The sequence below is a fragment of the Bactrocera dorsalis genome, chromosome 1 (genome assembly GCF_023373825.1).
Source record: "Bactrocera dorsalis isolate Fly_Bdor chromosome 1, ASM2337382v1, whole genome shotgun sequence".
NCBI classification, from domain to species: Eukaryota; Metazoa; Arthropoda; class Insecta; order Diptera; family Tephritidae; genus Bactrocera; species Bactrocera dorsalis.
The window spans coordinates 11,050,965-11,061,447 of record NC_064303.1 but is presented as its reverse complement, the minus strand read 5'-3'; the positions used below and the strand labels follow the sequence as shown (position 1 = coordinate 11,061,447).

The 10,483-nt window shown below is 34.3% G+C and overlaps 1 long non-coding RNA gene across 1 annotated transcript; it reads left to right on the top strand.

Annotated features, from left to right (window-relative positions):
- The first annotated feature begins 8,615 nt into the window (after nt 1-8,615).
- On the top strand, nt 8,616-10,155 carry LOC125778500 (uncharacterized). The gene is made up of 3 exons (XR_007422753.1): nt 8,616-9,097; nt 9,153-9,487; nt 9,569-10,155. It is a non-coding gene; the product is annotated as an uncharacterized LOC125778500 (long non-coding RNA).
- The last annotated feature ends 328 nt before the right edge of the window (nt 10,156-10,483 follow it).

The following is a 10,483-nucleotide window of genomic DNA, read 5'->3' as shown; positions in this document are numbered from 1 at the left end:
AGACAAGCTAAGCTACGCTGCTAAAACGCATGTACATAATTCTTGTAGTCTAGCCTCACTCTGTAACATAATCGCTATTCGACTCTCTCATTATTCACCAGAAATGACTGGTTTACGCTATGTACTGGTATTTTGCTGCTGCGATTAGCCATCTTCCTATGTACATATATATTTCTTCTATTTTGAGCCCATAGAAGCTTCTACAGGCTTCTGTTTCCACTTCGTTTCATCGCCTCTGACTGTCAGACGATAATCGTGTAATCACCTGTGCGTTAGTCAACATTCTTAAGCTTCTTTCTCTTCTATAGAAATAAATTCTATGGTCTAGAGTCTAGACAGTGAGGAATGTGTATGTGTTGAAGTGTTAAATACACTTATTTATATGCGTGTTATTATGCTTAATGTCTACTTTAACTGTAAATTAACTTTCTTCTGTATTTCTTGGATATTTGTTTAGATACTTATGTAACGGTATATTTATATGTAAATACACAATATGGTAAATATATATAAGCGCATTTCTTACGTCATTTGTATGCGTTTTTTTAACCGAACTACCATGAAAGAAAGATTATAGTGATTTTTTTTTCTCACAAAAATATTGCCCTATGCTCGGTTTGTCAAAGCAGCGTGTTCGTTTTTCAACACGTTTTCAGGTTCCATTGTTCTTTTCTCAAAGGCAAAAGTTCAACATGTTCCACCCTCTGAAATTTTATGTATTGGTTCTGAAAGTTTGAAAGTAGAAATATCAGCCAATGTGTGCGATATATATTTGACATTCAAGGATAATTCTTTCCTGACAATGATGTGAGTGTGAGTCAAAAATTGATTGAATTGGGATAATACCACCCTTAGCTCTCATACCTAATACAACGATTTTCAAACTTTCAGGTGACTTTATACTGCATCTACCGGCCAACATGTGAATGACCTCAATGAAGTTAAGAAGGCGTGTTCTACTCATAACAGTGTATCTTTGTGCCAAGAATAGATAAAATTGGCCAAAAACTTGATCTAGGCCCCATATAACTAACATATAACATCCGTATAAATATGGCATGAATAGAGTTTTGTGTTAGCTTCAATTAAAATCCACGAACCCCTAACACACAGAAGATTAAATAAAGTAGGCTTAATTGCCTACTTAACTTTTCATTTAAGTCAGTCAGTTGAACGTAATTGGACCGGGCTCTGAATACAATCCGCCGAAGTGAAATGAAGCGATAACAATATATACCCCCACAAATATCTGAAGAATTAGTTGGACGACAGAACCTATACCATATCTCAATTACTTCATGTTATTATTGTACTAGCTTATAGAAGATTTGGTTCCTAAGCATGGCAGATATGGAACTTTTTAGTCATCATCAAATTTCTGCTTTTAGCCTACGTACAAAAATGAAAATTTCCACTTGAACAGGTAATAAAAACCAAACCCTCAAATTGTGCAATAAATTTTTGAGTACCTGGATGACACAACTTTTTTATTTCATTCAACTCATCTGGCTATAAAACCGATAGTCTTTTACTACGTAAAATGTTTTTCAACTACTAGCGAGTTTAAGTTTTTCAATCAGTCCATCAATTGCAGTGAGTGCCACTACAATTTTAATGCTTCCTCATTTACGACTGTTACATAAACTCCTACGTCCCACCCAGAACACACTCAATTCAATGTCAACTATGAGAAATTTTCACTGCACTTTTAACATAGGAGGAAATTTGAAATTCGTAATGACGTAAAAATGATAGGTACTTTACTGTAACACCCTAAACACCGCAGACAAAACAATAAATTATTATGAAAGCATGAAGTAGGAGACTGGCAGAGAGTTATCGCATTTGCTTGATGACACTGTGGTAAACAGGATAGTGAATTACGATAGTAAACATTAAATGACCGCTTATTTGCTGAAAAGCTCCAAAGCGTGAGTGGGTCATTGAGTGGGCGAGCGAATGGTGTGACGGAGCACGTTAAATGTGGCGCCACTAATGGACTAAACCACAACCACAAACATTTATTTAACGATATATGCTTTTGGATCAAACAAATTGTAATTCTGAAACCAAGCATTGGTGCTCATGCTTACTTCGCAGTAACTTTCGTATCAGATCAGGTGCTGCGGATAAGCTTCATTATGCCAAAACAGATGAAGCAATTGGTGCGGTCAATCAGACAAAATAAATAATTGGAACAAGAATGTAATTTTGCACGCTGTTGAGTTAATTGTTTTATTTTTTTTTAATATTTTTTTCGTTTTCCTTGTAGGTCGACAGTTGCACGTGTCCACTGCCTGTAATCAAATGAATGGACTTGAAAGGAAATGTGAAATTAATTACAAGTCAAACTTACTTGATTGACAGATGAATGTGACATATAAAACCAATTAAATGTGTTGTTTTTGTTATTGTTTTTCAGAACTATGTTTTAATGTCTTTTTCTTTGTTTCTTTAGATGTTGTTTTTTTTACAATTTGCAATGCAAAAATATTTTATATTGTGCTTCTACCCGCAGCATTTGTCACCAACAGCTAATTTACCTTTCTGACGGCTGCCGCCAAAACCAAATTAGCAAACCACAGGTTCTTGTGCTACCTACTGTTTCACCACCACCTCTCTGATTTCATCCCACACTTCAAATTGTAATAATATTGATTACATGTTGTGAGTAGAAAAAATCCAGCAAAATTTTTATTTGTAAGCATTTATTCCCATAGGAGTGGCCATATAGGCCTTTGGTGGCGGCTGCCTGGTCTATTTTTCGGCGGTCGCTTTGGTGCCAACCTCACACTCATTGATTTTTACAAACTGTACCCCATACTTATCTGTCTTCTACTTTTTGCGGTTGTTTTCCTTCTTCGTCTGGTTTCACTTTGCTTACATATTTGTTGAACCTCCAGCAACTGTTGATGTTGTGCAAATACTTGTTGCTGATGACCGAAAGTTAATACCTTCTCTTCGGTTGTACGAGTTGTGTACATCTGTGTCAACCAAATCCTTTTAACAAAATCACATTTGCTCAAAATGTTCAACGAAAGCTCTACAATACAATCATATACAAACAGGTAACAAACTCAAACTGGTAGCAAAAAACAAATATTAATATATGTACATATATGTATTTTTGTGTACCAAACTCGTATATTGTATATTTAATAGGTGCTTCACACGAAATTGACCTTAGCTCCCTCTTCTCGGAAAAGAAACAGCTGTGTGGGCTTTGAAATGGCAAACAGAGTCGCAGCCACTAACATAAATACAAAGCCTCTACTCTCATTTACAATAATATGAGAACGAAGCTTTTAACAAACTTCTTTCGTGCGCTCAATATATATCTTTTCGGCGGCAAATCCTTTTTAGCAGCTTCCAGAAAATACGAAAGATTTGCACTAGTAAGGATTCATATGCATTCGGTTCTGTACACATTTTCAGAGCACAAATGGAAGTACGCAGCCACTTTAAGGTGTGTGTGTGCTTTCTTTTTGTATTCCATATTTGCTGTCTTATTACTTTTGCTTTCAAACCCTATACAAAGCGCTCAAGACGTTGACTGTAAATCACGTATTGTCTAAATATTTTCATCTGCTTTGCCACTTTTTGTCACCTCTTAACCCAATGCCCTCTGCCAACTCACTTCCGTTTAGATGGCGGCGGTTCGCTGCATCAGCACAGATGGCCGTCGTAAAGTAGAGAAAGTGCACGATATGGAATATAAATAAATACGAAAAATACAATTCATTCTCAGAAGTAGCGATTGAAAAATACTAGCTTAAATTTAAATCATTTTTGAAATGATTTAAAAAGTTTTATCTTTGAACACTTTTATATGACAATGATGGTATTTTAAGATCAAGATCTGATCGGTCAAGAACTACAATAAAAAAAATGTGTTTGCCTCTAAAACAGCAGGAAATGAGTAGAATTTTTTTTGAAGTATCGTCCATGGTTTAGTAAGTCTTAATGTGTAATTTTTAAGGTACAACCATATCATTTCGAAACTTTATCACCGATCATAGATTTCTGGGGGTTATTTATTTTCCCATAGAAATTATGGGGTATTTCTACCGGAAAATAAAGGTTAGATTAGGTCACGCATAGTATCCTTTGCGATACGAGATGGAGCTCAGTTGCTAGGTCCTTTTGGTTGCCTTCACTTAACGCAAATTTTAATAGACTCGGCGGCCTCACTATCGATACATCTTCTGGTGTCTCATAGCGTGTGGACCCTAGATGATTTCAGCGTAGTCTTGCCAATACGGGACAAGTGCACAAGAGATGCTTTATTGTTTCTCTGGGTTGCTTTAGATATTTCGTGCAGTCTTCTCGGTCTGTCAGCCTCATTCTGAGGACGTGTGCCGCCACCAGACAGTGACCACTTAGCATTCCGATCATGTTTCTACAGTTTCTTCTATCGAGTGCCAATAGGAAGTTAGTGTACTTCCAATATACAGTTGTGCACATGACTTTTGCGGTTTTGAACCCAGATCGTTCCATCGAGTTTTGATTTTGATCATGCTTCTGTCTAGTTCATCGTATATACAATGCAGGGATTTCCCAATGTTGATCACGTTTTCGGTTGTTAGCCCTAAACCATTTTTGGCAATCTCGTCCAATATTTCATTGCTCTCGATGCCTTTGTCATGTTGTCATATACAAGACAATAATCTATAGTTTAGTGTTTAGTCCGTGCTAAATTGTGAAGTATTAGTTTTAGTTCTTTGGAAAAGTGTCCTATTTGTTATCGTCGTTACCTCTGCCTCATTGTTTTCAAGATTTTGTATTACTAAATTACAATTTTATATAATTATATACTAGGTACAGATTCCATAACAAAAATATTGACGGCACCTACTTCATCAAATTCATATTTTCTCTACAGATGAAATTATTGGATATAATGCTCTTTATATTATAGTTGCAGCATTGCCTTTTAGATCAGCCGTAATTGCATAGATGTTCGATCCTGTAAAATAACATAGGCTTAAAAAAAATCGATTTAAAGATTACATTGATCATTACATATGGTTTTATATAGTATACATTTTTTGTAGATATTTATCATATATACTAATACGCTGGTTGTAATTGATATTTATTGGTTTAAAATACAGGTCCTACAACAACAATTTGAAATTATCTTTCTCATGGCATATCGACAAATTGATTCAAAAGTAAAATAATCAAAACAGAAATTTTTTTACAAGGTATTATCACATTACTAACTACATTTAATGTGTGCAACTTTGATGGTTATAGCATCCGCTATTTAAATTTTTGCTTACTATCTAGTTAATGTGTTATTTCAATGATTCTCTGATTGCTTGCAAACGCAGCCAGTCGCACAACTAACAAACTTTATTTCAAAGATACCGTAGCAACGAAATTTCACATACAATTTTATGTTTGTATTTTTTCGTGTTTTGTTTACATTCATGCGCCAACTCATTAGAAAACCGGCTGTTTGCGGTTAGCAAGTTACAATCGCAATTATAATTAATTTTAGTGCTTTTTGCTGCAAAGATTTTATATAAATGAGCAATTTTAATCGTTAAAAACATGTATACGCGAGAATGGCATCGAAAAGTAACATAAAAACTAAGATAATGTGTTTCTGCGAAGCCTACAAACCAGGATAAATGCCGCTGCATTCACACAATTTTGAATGGATGTGGGCGAGCTTTTGTGTTGCATATATAGTAAGTCTGCTTTCTAGCGTGGTTTGACGAAAGCATATTGTTCTCGGTATACTTATAAGGCCATACGCTGTCACGTTTAATTAGGTACTTGTGGCTCTGTTGATCCACTTCTTGTCTGACAATAAAATTTATATACATAAGTATACGGAGACAATTACTAACGTACTAAACTTTAGTGACCAGGAACATTATGACTAATTTGTTAATACAACTTAGCATCATTTCATCTAAGAATTTTGAAATTTCACTGAAATCTTTTTTTCCACTAAACGGGCTTTAAATGCACAAATATTTAATATATAGTACGTAAGTAGTAATTATAGTTTAAAATACTAAAACTGTACAAAATATTTTCTTCTATTTTAGATACAAAGTTTTCACTCATGTTTGCTAATAATTAATTTATTTAGTATTCATAGACATCATTTAACTTATAAATTTGTAAACTCTCAAACAAAAATATTCAAAAAACTTGTCGTAATGAATTCTTCAATTCAAATATTACCATATAGTTGTTGTAAAGACTTGTTTTAGAAATTTCTTCTTCTACTCGTATATTAAATTCTAAAATTCTACACAATCACATGTTTAAATCTTTTGAATTATTAAATTTGATAAATTTAACTGAATTCCAAGTGAATGGATGGAAAATAAAATATTTATGCTCATACATGAAGCTCTTGCTTGAATACCTTTTAACTGGACACACAAGTGAGCACGCATCTTCAAATATTTATTTTAGGGGTAGTCTGAGTTTCTGGCAAAAAACTGCCACGAGAAGTCATTGCTATTGAAAAGTTTATTTTTTGCTACGGTTAAATGGTTAAGTTGTGGAAAGTTTACAAAAACTATAAAGTCACTCTGTAGTAAATGGTTGATTGAGTAGCAGCAACACTTGGGTGCACCAAAGAAAATTTGGCAGACAAAAGTTAAAGGAAAGCAATTTAATTTGCTGAAATAAATTAAATAGATAAAAAAGTAATGTTGATACATATATAAATCTAATTACATACTTGTATATGTGCAAATAGTTTCACAAAAATTTTTATTCATATCTTTTGTTAACCTTGTTTGACAGTTTACCGAAATGATTACCGACAGTAAAAATGGCAAATACAATAATGGAATAAGAATAAAAGTTTGTGAATTGTGGCAGTAGCAATAAATAATTCAAACAAGGTGACTGGGAACTCTGCGCAGAAATCGTGGTCAACCAAATGAAGATTGAGTGACAGCCGACGTCGGAGGCCTTCGATTGTATCTTTCTAAAAACTGTGTGCCATCTTTTCGTCGAATGTGTACTTATGTTTTAATATGTCCACATTCGCAGATTGTGTCAAACGTTCATTTGCTCACAACTCACAATGCACTGCTAACTCATTTAAGGCTAGCCCTCGTACCTACAATTGAGCATCCAGTGGAAATATTTTAATCCACAGGCACAATATAAAATGTTCCTATACCAGTGAGACAAAGAAGCTACTTGTACACCAGAATCGTCGTAAGTTCGCTTAATGGACTGAGAAACAACTTGAAAATGATCCGGATTCTCATCGAAAAATCATCTTCAGTGATGAGGCTCATTTGTGGCTGAATGGGTTCTCCAATAAGCAAAATGTGCTTTATTGGTCCGGCAGCAATCCATATGTACTCCATTGCATCCCGAAAGAATAATATAATAATAAAATTTTGTTGCGGTTTATGGGCCGGCGGCGTCAAGTCTATGGTCTAAGCGACGCCAGCCAGCGATGATTGGTGCACTTCGTACGAATATCGAACGTAAAATTGCAGCTGTATGTATATGTATGTGTAAAAGCAGTGTCTGGGTATGTGAGTTCGAGACACTTTATCCTTGAGCTTGAAATAAATCTTCGCATGGACTCGCAAGTTCTGTTACGATGCAGTGATATGGCTATAAGGATTGGTTTGGCATAGCTGCTACAGCTATTTAAAAAAAAAAACTTTATAAATTGAAAGTTAAAAAAATTAAATAAAAATGCGAAGAAATAGCAAATAACCCAGAGCACTTCGTGGCAAATCAATAATTGTGTATAGCAAATCTAACCATCCTGCATATATTGCGTATGTTGGACATATCACAGAAGTTTTTACTGTAGAAGCAGCAACTTAGGTTTAAAATCAATAATTTATAAGAGGTTCATTGCACAGGTGTTTACACGACGTCGTTTTTCGAAAAATTTAGTGATTTTGGAACCAATTGTGCTTTCACTTTCCTTATGTCCAAATGATGTTTCAAAATAGTTTTCACTGATCTTTCCGATATTCCAAAGAAGCCAATAAGATCACTGACTATTAATTGACGATTCTCAAGCACCAATCACTTTATTTTATTGACGTATTTATCATCAGTTGATAGACATCAACATCGGACGTGGTTGTCGGCAACGCTTTGTCGGCCCTCTTTGATTAATTTTTACTAATCAAAACATTTACTCGCGACAAACAATTATTGTTACAGGCCAAAATTCTAAATGTTTCGACACCAGAAATTTGATTCCGCATAAAAAATTTAATGAAACATCTGTGTTGAGTAATTTCACTTGGAATAAAAATCCTTCACTTTAAGAAATTCAGAAAGACAAGCGTATAATCAATCAAATAAGTACAATCAATCAAAATACTACGAACTTGAGTTCCAGAAATCAGAAATGCAAATTCATTCACAAATCACTAATTATATTCTATAGTTTAGTATGCATATGCATTAAATGCACAATTGTGTGTTGTCTTTCATTGAGTATCTGTAGAAACGGATAACAATGTTAGGGATTCATAAGTGCATTTCCAAGTCGGGTCATCTTAGCGTTTCACGTTGGCGTAACTTGCACAATACCAAGTCATTTGCATGTACTAGAATTTACATAAACGCACATACATTTGTAGCATGAAAATTAGCTATTATATCCCTGCAAAAAATTGTGCGACTAATCTCTAAAGAGAGTATTCCGGGACTAGTCTCGATGTGGAACAATTGAGTATTAATTAGTCGCAACTAGTCTCAAACGGGTATAATTGGAGATCAATTAGTCTCAATTAATCCCTATCGGGTACTATTGGGAAAAAAGTTAGAATTTTGGCAAAAATACATTCATAAATTTCAAAGCAAAGTTACTGAATTTCCTTCAATTCAATTATCATAACCTATTACATTTAAAAAAAACCATAAGTAATGAATTTCGTACATGTAGGACAATAATAAAAATGGTCAAATAGTTATCAACAAGTTTGACTATTGTGAATGGTATTTACATGGCAATTGTCAAAATCAATTGTTTGACAGCAGCCACTTGAAATAACGAAGCGCAAAATATTTAGTTTTTTGGCTTTGTTATATATATTATGGAATAAAGAAAACGCATTGAAGAATAATAACTAAGGTAAATAAACATATAATCAGATAACAAACGCGTATTAATATTATATTGTTTGCAGGGATCTAAAGTCAATAGAGGTTATTAGTGTGTTGCTGAAATTTGAGAACCCATGTGCTGCTGTAATGGATTCTACTAATGTGCAAGTGGTTTCATTTGACGACGAACAAATAATTGCTGTTGGCCGGGCTCTCAGAGCTGTAGCGGACGAAGTTTTCGAAGAACCCAAACACGAACTCGTTTTATAGGAATCTGCGATGTCTGCTATTTTATGCAACAATCTCAGAAATATAAGGCTGCTGTTAAATAAGGACGTCATAGCGTCAATAAACGTGGATGGTTCACATGGAAAGATAAGCTTAAAATCTTTCCCAAATTTTTATGCTTCATTGACTGGTAAGATAAATATTCCATACCATTGTTTTACACATATGTATGTTTTTATTTCAAGTTAAATTAAATCTTCTTTTCATTTAGGAGCCATTGCCAAATTACCATTTAAGGGATTGTCGCCGGAGGACGCGCTGCGCAAAGCCATTGCTTTCGAAAAAGCTAAATGCTTTAAGAAAGCTTTTGTTCACGCGTTATATGAAAGCAAGAAATCAACGCGAACTTTTTGAGTGGAGTACAAAACTGCGTAAACGATTTTTTTTAAGATACATTTTTTTAAATTTTGATGATAATTTCTTTCATGAGTTTTGCAAAAATTTTGATTTGTCAGATTTATGTTAGAGAAGCTGTATTTAAAGTGTTTAAAGTCAATTAAATAGAAATACATATTTTAAAACGAAGGCTTCGGATAAAATTTATCTTGATTGTTAAAGGGATTTTAGAGGTTTTATAACGACTGGTCTCATTCTGCTACCATTGCGACCTACAAAGCGACTAGTCCCTTTTTATACCCATTTGGGTATAAATGGGTACAATTAGTCTCTTCATAGGACATGCTCGAACAAAAGGGAACAGTTCAGTCCATACAAAGAGATGTAAAGTGGGATTAGTCGCATGTTCCTTTGCGACTAATCCCGGACACATCCCGGACTAGTCGCATTTTTTGCAGGGATTTCTAAGCCGTACACTTGAGTATTTGTGCAATCGAATCTCATATCGCTTGATTTCATGTCCAGTTGCGCACATATGTGATCACTCAACCATTAATTAAAGATATTTGTGCATATAAGTACATATACAAAATTACGTAGTCATTCAGTTATATTCTGCCAGTGAAATCGTTCATAGCATTATTCAAATTGAATTTGCTAAATAGTTTGATTGATTTTGCATTCATTTGAGTTCGCCAATTCTGAGTTCGCTTAGTTACAGTTAATTATTCTTCCATTTCCTCCGATAATAATTCCATTCTATGTAAATGGCTTATTATTAGAGCGATTA